General features: G+C 44.8%; 1 long non-coding RNA gene across 1 annotated transcript in view; it reads left to right on the top strand.

The window, feature by feature from the left end:
• Positions 1-1,233: 1,233 nt before the first annotated feature.
• LOC132813122 (uncharacterized) overlaps positions 1,234-16,066 on the top strand; it is a 35,878-nt gene continuing 21,045 nt past the window's right edge. The window contains exon 1 of the long non-coding RNA XR_009643946.1: positions 1,234-1,373. This is a non-coding gene — a long non-coding RNA (uncharacterized LOC132813122). The remainder of the gene's footprint in view (positions 1,374-16,066) is intronic.

Here is a 16,066-nt window from a genome sequence, read left to right as displayed (position 1 = left end):
AATTCCATCTGCCACGCCTCGGCCAGTGAGTGATATTACCACCTCCTCACCTTCCCAGTTTAATTTTAAAATGCCCCCCGCCCCCTACAGGAGGCCTGCACACTGTGGCCTTGATTTTCACAAAGACCCTGAGCTTGGTTTGCCTTGTGTGGTTAGAGGGAGGAGGGACAGATAGCAGACACAGTCAGTGGGGAGGAGAGGCTGGACAGTAATCAGCGGCCTGGTATCATTTTATGGTTTTAGGCAGAGGGCAGACACACGTGAGAGTTGGGTTCTACTGATCGGTGTTTTGGGACAGAAATTATGGTCTTTCTCCGTGTCTGGTGTTCAGTAATAAATATCTATTTGAGACCCTTCATTGGGCAGAGTATGTCTACAGGATTCCTTTCCCTAATATTGCAGACTACAGATAATAGCGATTAAAGATGTTCATAGTTAATTTCGATCTTGCACTTGTTTAACAAACAAAATGTTTTGTGTAGTTCAGTAATGGTAACCTGATTATAATAAATCCACACCGAGCTGAACACTGCCCCTTAAAATGTGACCCAAAATCTGGGTACAGTAGTGTAGTGGGTAGTGTCCCTGCCTCTGAGCCATGGCTCTGGGTTTCATTCCAACTCCTGAAATTGTTTGGTAGTGTTCCTAGCTCTGGACCAGAAGGTGTGGATTCATGTCCTGCCTGTTGCAGAGGTATGTCACAGCATGTCATAACAGACTGATGGACAAACACACAGGAGAATAATGTTACAGCTTTATGGGTATTGCCAAGTGGTGCTCGTGTCCCTACCTCCGGGCACAAAGGTCTAGGTGTAAATCCCACAGAAGTGTCTCCTAATATAGCTGAACAAACTGATTAAACTGGTTTTAGAATTGTGACTTGATGGAGAAAGAACAGGTGTGGGTGTTGAATTTCAGCATTTCGGCCCGGGATTATTAAAAGTACAGCCATTCGTGTTGATTGAAGTCACAATTCGCAGCAGGAAAAGTTTATAAAATCAGAACGGTCATGGATAGGGTTTGTAGTCAAGGTTTTGCCCCAGGTTAGGGGCGTACAAAACTCGAGGATATTTGGGAAAGTGAGAGGGGAATGATTATGAAGAGGCCTAAGGGGCAACTTTTCACACAGAGGGTGGTGTGCGTATGGAATGAGCTGCCAGAGGAAGTGCTGGAGGCTGGTACAACTACATCATGTAAAAGGCATCTGGATGCTGACAGACCTACCGAGCTTTTCCAGCAATTTCTGTATTTGTTAAAACAAAACATTCATTTAAACACAGGTATCTGTGCCAGCTGTCTGGATACAGAATTGGCTGGCAAGCAGAAGACAGCGAGTGGTAGTGGAAGGAAAATATTCTGCCTGGAAGTCTGTGGTGAGTGGTGTTCCACAGGGCTCTGTCCTTGGGCCTCTACTCTTTGTAATTTTATTTAATGATTTGAATGAGGGGATTGAAGCAAGTTTACAGATGACACAAAGGTTGGAGGTGTTATTGACAGTGTAGAGGGCTGTTGTAGGCTGCAGCGGGACATTGACAGGATGCAGAGATGGGCTGAGAGGTGGCAGATGGAGTTCAACCTGGATAAATGCGAGGTGATGCATTTTGGAAGGTCGAATTTGAAAGCTGAGTACAGGATTAAGAATAGGATTCTTGGCAGTGTGAAGGAACAGAGAGATCTTGGTGTGCAGGTACATAGATCTCTTAAAATGGCCACCCAAGTGGACAAGGTTGTTAAGAAAGCACATGGTGTTTTGGCTTTCATTAACAGTGGGATTGAGTTTAAGAGTCGTGAGATCTTGTTGCAGCTCTATGAAACATTGGTTCGAATGCACTTGGAATACTGCGTCCATTTCTGGTCACCCGATTGTAGGAAAGATGTGGATGCTTTGGAGAGGGTTCAGAGGAGGTTTACCAGGATGCTGCCTGGACTGGAGGGCTTCTCTTCTGAGGAGAGGTTGACAGAGCTCGGACTTCTTTCATTGCAGAAAAGGAGGAGGAGAGGGCACCTAATTGAGGTATTCAAGATTGAGAGGCATAGATAGTGTTGATAGCCAGAGACTATTTCCCAGGGCAGAAATGGCTAACACAAGGGTTCATAGTTTTAAGCTGGATGGAGGAAAGTATAGAGGGGATGTCAGAGGCGGGTTCTTTACACACAGAGTTGTGAGAGCATGGAATGCATTGCCACAGCAGCAGCTGTGGAAGCAGGGTCATTTGGGACATTTAAGAGACTGCTGGATATGCTTATGGTCACAGAAATGTGAGGGTGCTTACACGAGGATCAATGGTCGGCACAACATGGTGGGCTGAAGGGCCTGTTCTGTGCTGGACTGTTCTATGTTCCATGTTCTATGTATTCTGAATACATTAAACATTTTATTTTTTAATGATGCAGGGCCATATAAACATATCTTCAAATCAACCGAGACCATTTTCTGCTCAGTGTATGGCTCTGTGTATAACAGCAGCAATGATGCACCGACATGGAACAGGGAATGTGATGGAGACATAGTTTGGACAATGTACAAGGAGACCTCACATGGTCCAGTTTGGGAGAGAATGATTTTATTGTGTGATTCAACTCAGAGAGGGAGACAATGTCATCTGCCCGAGAAGAAACGGCCTATTGCACTCTCTCTCCTTCATTATTCCTCATCACAGTAACGTGTACGAGCTAAAACAAAACTCTACTGTCATCATTACCATTCTTATTTTTATAGAATCCCTGCAGTGTGGAAAACAAGCCCTTCGGCCCAACAAGTCCATACTAACCCTCCAATGAGTAACCTTCCCATGCCCTTACAGTTACCACTGACTAGTGCACCTAAAGTAGAAATCGTTGAACACTATGGACTATTTGATCAATCCACTTGAATTATACAGCTTTGGGCTGTGGGAGGAAACGGGAGCACCCATCAGAAGCTCACACAGACAAGGGGAGAAGATGCAAACTCACGCAGATAGTCGCCTGAGGCTGGAATTGAACTCATGCCCCTGATGCTGTGATGGAACAGTGCGAACTAGTGAGCCACTGTGCTAACCTGGAACCTCCTGTCTGCCTAATGCAAAGGGAATTCAGCCAAATCCGACCCTCCCACGATAAAATCCCATTGCTAGCGGCTGTGTGAGTACAATATCTTCAGAAGTAGAATAACATTTTGGACAATCTCACAATTTTTCCTTTTGTCATTAGTTACACTAATATTTTGACAAGGTTGCAGAGATTTTGTTTATTTTAAGGGCGGCATGGTGGCAGTGGTTAGCACTGCTGTCTCACAGCGCCAGAGACCCGGGTTCAATTCCCGCCTCAGGCGACTGACTGTGTGGAGTTTGCACATTCTCCCCGTGTCTGCGTGGGATTCCTCCCACAATCCAAAAATGTGCAGGTTAGGTGAATTGACCATGCTAAATTGCCCATAGTGTAAGGTGCCAGGGTAAGTGCAGAGGAATGGATCTGGGTGGGTTGCGCTTTGGTGGGTCGGTGTGGACTTGTTGGACCAAAGGGCCTGTTTCCACACTGTAAGTAATCTAATCTACTTTGTGTGTGTGTGTGTGTGTCAGTGTATTTAGAACGGGAAATAACGGTTCTTTATTTGCAATATCCAAACAGTTTGTCATTCATCTTTCCACCTTAGTTGGAGTAACATTGCTCTGGATCATAAACGTGCTATTTGAGCAGATTAAAGAAACTAGCCTGACTTGTTCCTAAAACTGACCCTGACCCAGTCTGAGACCAATATCATCGGCCATATCACCGACCTGGTTACATTTAACATTTGTTGTGAGCAGTGCAGGAGTGGGACGAGAAAAGGAAACAGTGACCCAAAAAGCCGGGGAACTATAGACCGGTGAGCCTGATGTCAGTGATGGGTAAGTTGTTGGAGGGGATTCTGGGGGATAGCATTTACATACATTTGGGAAGGTAAGGACTGATCGGGGTAGACAGCGTGGCTTTCTGCATGGGAAATCATGTCTCATTAATTTTATTGAGTTTTATGAAGAGGTGACAAAGAAGATTGAGGAAGGTAGTTTGGTAGATATTGTCTATATGGACCTCAGCAAGGTGTTCATAACATTCCGATTGGTCGGCAGATTAGTAAGGTTCGGTCACATGGGGATACAGAGGAAGCTCGTCACAATTGGCTTGAAGGAAGAGGGGTATTTTTCAGACTGGAGGCTTGTGAGCAGCAGTGTGCTGTAAGAATCAGGACTGAGTTCACAACATTTCATCATTTATGTCAAGGATTTAGATGTGAATATTGGGGCCATAGTTAGTAAGGTTACAGACGACATCAGAAAGGTGGTGTAGGAGATTATCTCAGAGTACAACAAGACCACAAATAGATGGGACAAAGGGGCAAGGAGTGACAGATGAAGTTTAATTTAGATAAATACGAGGTTACACATTTTGGGAAGGCAAATCAGGGCAGAAATTATACACTTAATGGTAAGGGCCTGGTGAGTGTTGTGAAACAAATGGACAGAGGGCTGCAGGTAGATTGTTCCTTGAAAGTGGAGTCTAATGCAGACAGTGTGGTGCAGAACACATTTGGCACATTTGCCTTAATCAGTCAGAGCATTGAGTATAGGAATTGTGGTGGTATGTTGTATCTGTACAGGATGTTGGTGAGGCCACTTTAAGAATACTGTGTACAATTCAGTTGTCTGCAGAAAAGATTTACACGGATGTCCCAGGACTGGAGGTTTGAGCTTCAGGGAGAGGTTGATTAGTTTGAGGTGTTTCCCCCTGGAGTGTTATTCTAAACAGCCATGTTCTGCTCCCCAGGATCCCAGAACAGGAGAGCATAGGTTGAAGGGGAGAGGACGAATAGTTTAGAAGGGACCTGAAGTTAAATGTTTCACGCAGAGTGGTGTGTGTACAGGAAGTGCTGTCAGAGGAAGTAGTGAAGGCGGTTACAATCGCACATTTAAAAACTATCTGAAAGAGGAGGGATATTGGCCAAATGCTGGCAAATGGGACTGGATCAGATTTGATATCTGATCGGAGTGAACAGATTAGTCTAACGGGTCTGTTTCCGTTCTGAATGACTCTGATTCTGTCAGAGAGATGACGAAAATTCTGAAAGTACGTTTCAAATCCGAATCCTCTTCACTGGACGTTTACTTGGGACATAGAACATAGAAAAATATAGCGCAGTACATGTCCTTCGGCACTCGATGTTGCGCCGACCGAAGCCTACCTAACCTACACTAGCCCAATAACCTCCATATGCTTATCCAATGCCCCGTTAAATGACCATAAAGAGGGAGAGTCCACCACTGCTACTGGCAGGGCATTCTATGAACTCACAACCCGCTGTGTAAAGAATCTACCCTAACATCTGTCCTATACCAACCTCCCCTTAATTTAAAGCTGTGTCCCCTAGTAACAGCTGACTCCATTAGCGGAAAAGGTTCTCACTGTCAACCCTATCTAAACCCCTAATCATCTTGTAGGTGTCTCTCTGTTCACATTGATTGATTGAAAGTCGCGTTCGTGAAGTATTTGACAGGGAACTGAGTCATGGATAATGGGACGCAGACAGGAAAGTGGGGCTGAGACCACACCCTGATCAGCCACAATCTTAGTGCCTGGTGGAGAAGATTGAACATATCTAATGACTCACTCCTGTCCCTCAATCCCATGTCCCTGTGTTCCATTCAGCCCATTAAACCTGTTAGGCAGGAGCATTTAGAGGCTACTTACTTCTATAACCTGGTGAGCAGAAACAGAGGAGATCATTCGGCCCATCAAGACTGTCCCACACGCTTTGAGGTGATTTGAGAAATGTAATTGTAAAAACCCAGGCTGGGTATGAAAGAGGCCCTCATCTCTCTTCACAGGGCTTCCCCTCTCTGCGACTTGTGCTCCATTTGTTGGTCATGTTTTAGACCCAAATTCACGATGAATACAGCCCCCATACTTCACCCAGCGATGGCTCACAAAATCCTCTGGTCTCCCTGGCGGCAACATTCAATAAGAGAACATTCATGAAAATAACACCCACTAACTTTCCAATAACAGAATGTGAGAACATCAGACACAGGGGCAGGTCATTCACGCCCCAAGCCTGCCTTGCCCATCACTAAGATCATGACTGATCTGCTCTTGGTCTCAAATCCTCTTTCATACCCAATTCTTCATCGCCCTCAACTCTCTGACAGGTCAATCTCCATCTACCTCCTCTTCAAATACTTTCAGTCATCGAGCTCCCTGAACACTCTTGAGAAGAGAAATCCTGACATTCAATGCCACCTGTTTGAAGAAACCCTTGCTGCTCCTATACCATGGCCTATTGATATGAACAAAAGCGGTTGACACAAGGGGTCAGGTAAAAATGACTGGCCCTGATATCAAGGCTTCTGTTGACTTCTGTTGACATCAACGAGCTTAACAAATCTGAACTTAATGTGAATCAGAGAAAACTCTCCAGAGTTTGGAGTCAAACATGGCACAAAGGAAGATGTTCATCATCTCAGTCCTGGGTCACCTCTGTGGGAGATCCTCAGGATAACTTTCTCTTCACAAACATCTTCAGCTGCTTCATCAATGTCTCCCCGCCCCCACCCTCCTAACCATAAGATCCGAAGTGGCGATGGTCACTGAGGATTCCACAATGTTCAGAACAATTTGACGCCCCCATCAGCTCCTGAACTGGACTGTGTCCATGTGCAGCAAGACATGGACTCCATTGAGGCTTGTGCTTTTAAAGAGTCAGTAACATTCATATAAAGGACTGTCTGACACTGCACATTGCCACAGTAAAATAAGAGATTATTCCGCACCTCACACTGGTTTCACAGGAATATGAGGAATTCGTTCAGCCCATTGACACTGTTGGAGAAGAACAGGGACAGCCCATTCAGTGCCTCCAGCCTATTACTCAGGAAAAGAAGGAGTCTAGTGTGATGGACCACACCAGAGCCCCTCGAAAATATTTGAAGGCGGTAGCCTAGATTCGAATGTTTTCTGATTTTAAAGAAAATGCAAAGTGTCTGTTCCAGATGCAATGTGAGTGTTCAAACAACTCGGTATGAAGCATAACACCATTTACTTAAACACGATAGATTAAAAAAAACAAAAAAAAGAGGAATTTAGAATAACGTAATTATATTGGACAAGTTAACAGAATAATAGATCTAGGAACTAAAACAACTCTACTGTTCCAATACTGGAAAATCACATGAACACAGCCCTTGGAAAAAAGGAATATTCAGACATTGTGGGTGGCATGGTGGCACAGTGGTTAGCACTGCTGCCTCACAGCGCCTGAGACCTGGGTTCAATTCCCAACTCAGGCGACTGACTGTGTGGAGTTTGCACATTCTCCCCGTGTCTGCGTGGGTTTCCTCCGGGTGCTCCGGTTTCCTCCCACAGTCCAAAGATGTGCGGGTCAGGTGAATTGGCCATGCTAAATTGCCCGTAGTGTTAGGTAAGGGGTAATGTAGGGGTATGGGTGGGTTGCGCTTCGGCGGGTCGGTGTGGACTTTTTGGGCCGAAGGTCCTGTTTCCACACTTTAAGTAATCTAATCTAATCTAATCTAATTGACACTGAATGACACAAATATTTCTCCAATTCAGGATTTAAAAACAGCACTAAGAGAAAATTCATAGAGAGTAGCTGCCAGGAGACATTCACTAAAACTTTCAACTCAGTGGAGACCCCAATAATTTCTGATGTTACTGAGGAAACAAAACGCAGAAATCCTAATCTGTGAGAGCTGACCATACCCAGAAATCCTAATCGGTGAGACCTGACCATACCCATTCCATCTGCATTAAAATAAACCTAAGGCCTCACTAGTTATTTACTCAAGTGGCCTTAACTAGCCAGCTTGGGAACGGTCATTCAATCTCTCGTAAAAGAAACCAGAACAAAATAACCTCTTAAAGCTACAGCATCATCACACTAGGATCATTCGGGAGGCAGAGGAGGTCATAGATCGGAGCTTTAGGCAAGTAGTTACTCCGAAAGTTCAAGATAGATGGGTGACAGTGAGGGGGAGTGGGAGGAGGAAGCCAGTGCAGGGACCCCCTGCGGTCATTCCCCTCAAGAACAAGTATACCGTTTTGGATACTTGTGGGGGGGATGACTTACCAGGGGCAAGCAACGAGGTTCAGGCCTCTGGCACGGAGCCTGGCCCCGTTGCTCAGAAGGGTAGGGTGGAGAAAGGTAGAGCATTAGTTCTTGGGGACTCGATAGTGAGGGGTACAGACAGACGGTTTTGTGGGGGCGACAGGGACTCACGTTTGGTATGTTGCCTCCCAGGTGCAAGGGTACGTGATGTCGCTGATCGTGTTTTCCGGGTCCTTAAGGGGGAGGGGGAGCAGCCCCAGATCGTGGTCCACGTTGGCACCAACGATATAGGTAGGAAGAAGAGTGAGGATGTCAGACAGGCTTTCAGGTAGCTAGGTTGGAAGCTCAGAGTTAGAAGAAACAGAGTTGTAGTCTCTGGTTTGTTACCCGTGCCACGTGATAGAGAGTCGAGGAATAGGGAGAGAGAGCAGTTAAATGCGTGGCTACAGGGATGGTGCAGGAGGGAGGGATTCCGGTTTCTGGACAACTGGGGTCCTTTCTGGGGAAGGTGGGACCTCTATAAAAAGGATGGGCTACACCTGAACCTGAGGGGCACCAGTATCCTTGGGGGGAGGTTTGCTAGTGCTCTTTGGGAGGGTTTAAACTAACTCCGCGGGGGCATGGGAACCAGGACTGTAGCTTTAGGGTACAGGACCTTGAGTGTAGGGAGGTTAGGAATAATGCAGCGATCTCTAAGGAGGGTGCCTGTAACCAGAAGGGTGGATTGAAGTGTGTATACTTCAATGCCAGAAGTATAAGGAATAAGGTAGGTGAACTTGCAGCGTGGGTTGGTACCTGGGACTTCGATGTTGTGGCCATTACAGAGACGTGGGTAGAACAGGGACAAGAATGGCTGTTGCACGTTCCAGGGTTCAAATGTTTTAGTAGGATCAGACATGGGGGTAAAAAAGGGGGAGGCGTGGCATTACTTGTCAAAGACAGTATCACAGCAGTGGAATGGACGATGGAAGAGGACTTGCCATCTGAGGTAGTTTGGGCTGAGGTTAGAAATAGGAAAGGTGAGGTCACCCTGTTAGGTGTTTTCTACAGGCCTCCTAATAGTCCTAGAGAAGTAGAGGATAATATTGCGAGGATGATTCAGGAAAAGAGTGAAGGTAGCAGGGTGGTTGTTATGGGGGACTTTAACTTCCCAGATATTGACTGGGAGAGCTATAGCTCGAGTTCATTAGATGGGTCGGTGTTTGTACAATGTGTGCAGGAGGGTTTCCTGACACAATATGTCGACAGGCCAACAAGAGGGGAGGCTATATTGGATTTGGTTCTAGGTAATGAACCAGGCCAGGTGTTAGACTTGGAGGTAGGTGAGCACTTCGGGGACAGTGACCACAACTCGGTGACTTTTACTTTAGTGATGGAGAGGGATAATCGTGCGCTGCAGGGCAAGAGCTATAGCTGGGGGCAGGGAAATTATGATGCAGTGAGGCATGACTTAGGATGTGTGGATTGGAAAAACAGGCTTCAAGAGAAGAACACTAATGAGATGTGGGGATTGTTCAAGGAGCAGCTACTGCGTGTCCTCGATAGGTATGTACCAGTCAGGCATGGTGTAAAGGGCCTTGTGAGGCAGCCGTGGTTTAGTAAGGAATTGGAGTCCCTTGTGAAAGGGAAGAAGGCGGCATATGTAAAGATGAGGCGTGAAGGTTCAGTAGGGGCGATTGAGAGTTATAAGGTAGCCAGGAAGGAGCTAAAGAGGGAGCTAAGAGAAGCGAGAAGGGGACATGAAAAGTCTTTAGCTGGTAGGATTAGGGAAAACCCAAAGGCTTTCTATAGGTATGTCAAGAATAAAAGGATGACTAGGGTAGGTATCGGTCCAGTCAAGGATAGTAGTGGGAAGTTGTGTGTGGAGGCGGAGGAGATTGGAGAGACATTAAATCAGTACTTTTCATCAGTATTCACTCAGGAACAGGACACTGTTGCTGATGTGAATATGGAATCACAAATAATTAGAATGGATGCCCTGGAAATATGCAGGGAGGAGGTTTTGGGAATATTGGAAAGGATGAATATAGATAAGTCTCCTGGGCCTGATGGCATTTACCCCAGGATCCTATGGGAAGCTAGGGAGGAGATAGCAGAGCCATTGGCCTGGATTTTTATGTCGTCATTGTCAACGGGAATAGTACCAGAGGACTGGAGGATAGCGAATGTGGTCCCATTGTTCAAGAAAGGGAGTAGGGATAGCCCTAGTAACTATAGGCCAGTGAGTCTGACTTCAGTGGTGGGCAAAGTCTTAGAGAGAATGGTAAGGGATAAGATTTATGAACATCTGGGTAGGAATAACGTGATCAGGGATAGCCAGCATGGTTTTGTGAAGGGCAGGTCGTGCCTCACAAACCTTATTGAGTTCTTTGAGAAGGTGACTAAGGAAGTGGACGAGGGTAAAGCAGTAGATGTTGTGTATATGGATTTTAGTAAGGCGTTCGATAAGGTTCCCCATGGTAGGCTAATGCTAAAACTTCGGAGGTATGGCATTGAGGATACATTAGAGGTTTGGATTAGGAATTGGCTGGCTGGAAGGAGACAGAGGGTAGTAGTTGATGGATTATGTTCATCTTGGAGCGCAGTTACTAGCGGTGTACCACAAGGATCTGTTTTGGGACCATTGCTTTTTGTTATCTTTATAAATGATCTAGAGGAAGGACTTGAAAGCTGGGTAAGCAAGTTTGCGGATGACACAAAAGTCGGTGGAGTTGTGGATAGTGAGGAAGGAAGTGGTAGGTTACAGCGGGATATAGATAAGTTGCAGAGCTGGGCGGAAATGTGGCAAATGGAATTCAATGTAGCTAAGTGCGAAGTCGTTCACTTTGGTAGGAATAACAAGATGATGGATTACTGGGCTAATGGTAGGCTACTTGGTAGTGTGGATGAGCAGAGGGATCTTGGTGTCTATGTACACAGATCTCTGAAAGTTGCCACCCAGGTAAATAGTGCTGTGAGGAAGGCATATGGTGTACTGGGCTTTATTGGCAGAGGAATTGAGTTCCGGAGTCCTGAGGTCATGTTGCAGTTGTATAAGACTCTGGTGAGGCCTCATCTGGAGTATTGTGTGCAGTTTTGGTCGCCATACTATAGGAAGGATGTGGAAGCTTTAGAACGAGTGCAGAGGAGGTTTACCAGGATGTTGCCTGGAATGGTAGGAAAATCTTATGAGGAAAGGCTGAGGCACTTGGGGCTGTTCTCATTGGAGAAGAGAAGGTTTAGGGGAGATCTGATAGAAGTGTATAAGATGATTAGGGGTTTAGATAGGGTAGATACTAAGAACCTTTTACCGCTAATGGAGTCAGGTGTTACTAGGGGACATAGCTTTAAATTAAGGGGTGGTAGGTATAGGACAGATGTTAGGGGTAGATTCTTCACACAGCGGGTTGTGAGTTCATGGAATGCCCTGCCCGTATCAGTGGTGAACTCTCCTTCTTTATGGTCATTTAAGCGGGCATTGGATAGGCATTTAGTAGTTATTGGGCTAGTATAGGTTAGGTAGGATTCGGTCGGCGCAACATCGAGGGCCGAAGGGCCTGTACTGCGCTGTATCCTTCTATGTTCTATGTTCTATGTAGTCAGCACATCGAGCTGTCATACAGGAACTGGGGTAACCCAATCAGGCCCTTGGCCCTGTCCAATCGGACGGTGAAGAAGCCAGTTAGTCCCTTGTGTCACTTACACAGGAACAGTAGGAGACCATTCCCACCTCAATGCACTTACACAGTGGCAGAATGAGGTAATTGATGCCGATTCCTGATGAATGGCTTATGCTCGAAACATCGATTCTCCTGCTGTGCTTTTCCAGCAAACCACTGTCTACTCTGATCTTCAGCATCAACAGTCCTCACTGTCTCCTAACTGATGCTCTAACATGGTGACCAGGTGGAGTAGAGGCTGCACAGACTGACTGGTCCATGTTGTTTCTCGTAGCTCCGTCTGTCATGATACACACGTGGGACTTTAACAGGGTTTTCTCGCGGTGAGGAAGGAAGCCATATGTCTTGTGTGAAGTCACAAGAAGGCACCTTCCATCTCCGAGAAGCCAGCCTGGTGTTCTCTATGTAGGGCGGAAGCTGATGGGAATGGCTACCTGTTTCAGATGGAAGGTATTGTGGCTGCTGTTGGGGATTGTGAGCAACATGACGTACAGTACGGGTACACACGCCGACTGCACAATAACGTGGGGAGAGTTAATTTAGGCATATAAACTATTAGGAAAGTCACGTTAGACTGATGAATGGACTCTCTAAGTTCAAGTAATGCTGATCTTGTTGATGTTGATCTTGTCTAGTGCACGTCCTGTTCAGTGTAACCTGTATGCCTTCCTCTGTCCATGTCTATTTCCACCCTATGATCTGCCTGGCCATGTTTGCTATGATCTGCCTCCACTGCTCATAAATAAAGTGTTTCCCTGTGCTGAGGCAAACGTGACAATAAATCAAACCAACCAATCCTTGATAAAGTATGGAATTTCTGTTTTGGAAATAAGAGACCCCTGCCACTCCTCGTGTTCCAGCATCACCATTTTTTCGTCTCTCACACTCTACAGGTTAAACACTCTGCTTCTGCACTCTATCCTCATGTTACCATCATCTGTATCTGTGGTACGGGAACCATTCCTTACAAAGGACATCATGTCTGTACAGAATGCCCCAAATGCTCTCTCAGCAAGGTTCTACAACAGCTGAAAGATGGCTTTACTTATGTACTCGAATCATCTTACAATGAAGGACAGCATGCCATTGACTGCACCCATTACTTACACAGGGTTTGATTCAGAGCAGTCAGCATAGACAGCATAGATCATGCTTCCCAAATTTCTTAGAGTCCTTTGATGAGGTTTGATAAGTTTCCACATGGCAGGCTACTCAGGAAGGTTACAACACGTAGAATGCGTGGGAACTGTCCAATTGGATATACAGTTGGCTTGATGGTAGGGAGCCGAGGTTTTAGTGGAAAGACGTTTGTCAGACTGGAGGCTGGGTCCATTGCTGTTTGTTATCTATGATTTGGTTGAGAATGTACAAGGTATGATTAATAAGTTTGCAGATGACACTAAAGTAAGTGGGAGCATGATCAGTGAGGAATATTATCAGAAATTGCAGCAGGACCTTAATCAGTTGGGGAAATGGGCCGAGAAATGGAATTTAATATAGAAGCGTGAAGTATTGCATTTTGGAAATTCAAATCAAGGTAGGAGTTTCATGGTGAGTGGGAGGGCCTTAAGGGGTGCAGGGGGCAGAGAGACCTTGGTGCTCAGGTGCACGGTTCCCTGAGAGTGGAGTCACAGGTAGACAGGGCAGTGAAGAAGGCATTTGGCACATTGGCCTTCATCAGGCAGGATATTGAGTATAGAAGATGGGAATTTATGTTGCAGTCATACAGGACTTTGGTAAGGCCACACTTGGAGTATTGTGTTCAGGTTTTGTCACTTTGTTTAAGGGAGGATGTTATTAAATTAGAAAGAGTACAGAAGAAATTTACAAGGACGTTGCCAGGACCCAATGATCTGAGTTATAGGGAGAGGTTGGACAAGATAGGACATTTTCTTTAGCGTGTAGGAGACTGGGGGAGTTGTTATAGAGCTGTATAAAATCACGAGGGGTATGGATAGGGTTAATGGTCTCAGTCTTTTTCCAAGGTGTAGAGAATCAAGGACGAGAGAGGATCAGTTTAACGTTAGAAGGAAAGGAATAAAAGGGAACCTGAGGGGCCACTTCTTTCCACAGAGGCTGGCACGTGGATGAGCTACTCGCAGATGTAGTTGAGGGGGGTAAATTAACAACATTTCAAATGCATTTGGATAAATATTTGGATAGGAAAGGACTGGAAGGATATGGGCCAACTGCAGGGAAATGGGTGAGCGTGGATGGACATTAATAAGGTGGAGTCGAATCCCTCTGTTAATTAAAACCAAACACCCAGAAAAGCTCACCTCATCTCGTAATCTGTTAAAATATGAGTGACACAGACCTCCTTTTAAACAAAAATTAACAAGTTAGTTTCTTAACCTTAATAGTGAACACTAAACAACAACTATTCACAAATACAAGTCCCTCTTTTCTTAGCTACTTACTATCTGACTCGAACTCTGTAAAAATATGTTGTTCCAACAACCAACATATTAAACATTACAATCTTAAGACCATACATTCTCTATCTTCCCCGCTGTCTTCACTCTTTCAGCTGCATCTCCCTGGGTCATTTTTTTTTGTTGCAAATAGGTTTGCATGAACATGTGTCTTTGAGAGAGACTGTTTGAGATGGCCAGTTAGCACTCCTGCTCTACAGCAGTTGCTCTACTGTTGGATGGCAACAGCTCTCCCTCCAGTGTTCAACATGCTGGGTTCATATACTCTCCATGATACAATAATTCTCATAATGTGATTGCTGTCCAGGTGTCCAAACAATAATATTCAGATTCTGTTGGCATCTGGTATCCTTAGCGTTATTTAAACTCTTAGGTTACATTTGAATGGCTGTCAAAACAGCAACCAAAACTCAGGAATCCATTTCTCAGCTAATGGTGACATGTGGAACAGTGTGACCTTCAGCTGGCATCTGTGGCTTTAATTTCTATTCAGCAAAACCCGATCTGTCTTAAAGTGTCCATACATGTTTTTCTCTTCATAACATCTCCCCGCTTCAGAAAATAAAATGAACTAGCAGAATGAAAAGATGGCTACATTTGTTTTCCTCTAATTCTTAATCCCAATTTTATGAAATACCAAAGTGTTAATCTCAGTTATATCATTCATATTAATTCTGTACACCAATACAACACTGGAATAAGTCATAACGTATCTACACTTTTTCCTTTAAATCCACGAAAACACATCTGCTATCACATTGTAGGAGCCACAGCATGTACATTTTGTAAGTTTAAAGTCGGTAAGGTAAGACTCCAATGAAATAGTCTCATATTCTGGTCTTTAAGTATTCCAAACAATGTGAGAGATTTGTCGTTGTCCACAACTATCTCCGACAATTTGTTTGTCATATACACATTAAAATATTGTCAGGCCAGTGTGGAACTTAATCATTCTTGTGCAATAAGTAACCTATCGGGGTCTCCATTTTAATTTTATGATTTTATCTTTAAGTTAATAACGTTCAACAATATATTCTGATTCATTTTCTCTGTGTGTGCATGTGTATGTGTGTGTATATATCTCTGTTGTACGTCCATTAGCCTTTCAGGACGGAACACCTCTGCCTGTTCAGGTTTTTCCTGCACTGTCACATCAAACAGGGTGTCAGTTCACTGACCATCAACTCATTTGTCTTTTTCGTTCGTTTTTCCTTCCTGCTGTAACTTATGAAAGTGGGATCTTGTTACTACACAGTCTGGAAAAAATCCTGGGTAATTTTCTTTTAACTCACCAATTCCCTAGTCAGCCTTTGGCTTCTCCACCACAAGGGGTGCCTATCCCATCTCGCCTCCTGTTAAATCGTTCCCAAGAACAAACTGTATTCCAGGAACTGACACTCTGTTACTCACTGTGGTAAACTATTGTGAGCTACTGTTCGCTTTGTAGAGTGTGATCGTCCCTTCTCCCAATTTCTATCCCTCACAGGATGAAATTCTTGCCAGAGGCTGAATTTCATCACATGCCACAATGCATATTTGCCTGCCATTTCTGCCATGCTTCTCACTTATGAATTTTCTATTCATTCAGTGGAATTCTTACTATCTCTGGAAGTAAGTCTTTTAAAATCTCCAACAGATTAATCTTCCTTCAAGTCTCACAGGTCTTATCCATTTTTAAGGCCAGCACCCACCTGTCAAAATGATTGTGGTTAATTCTTTCAATCTCAATGTAAGTCTGACCTGGTTCCTCTCTATTTTTCTGAACTTCTGTCTATATGCTTCCAGTACCAATTCATAACCAATCAAAGTAGCCAATTAGACATATTGATCATCTCTTGATCCCTCATCTGACATTGCTGCACATCTCTCACCAGCTGTGCCCACCAGCTTAGTCT

This window comes from Hemiscyllium ocellatum, unplaced genomic scaffold, assembly GCF_020745735.1.
Source record: "Hemiscyllium ocellatum isolate sHemOce1 unplaced genomic scaffold, sHemOce1.pat.X.cur. scaffold_326_pat_ctg1, whole genome shotgun sequence".
Classification (NCBI taxonomy): Eukaryota; Metazoa; Chordata; class Chondrichthyes; order Orectolobiformes; family Hemiscylliidae; genus Hemiscyllium; species Hemiscyllium ocellatum.
The sequence above is the reverse complement of the archived record's forward strand: the minus strand, read 5'-3'. Positions and strand labels throughout refer to the sequence as shown.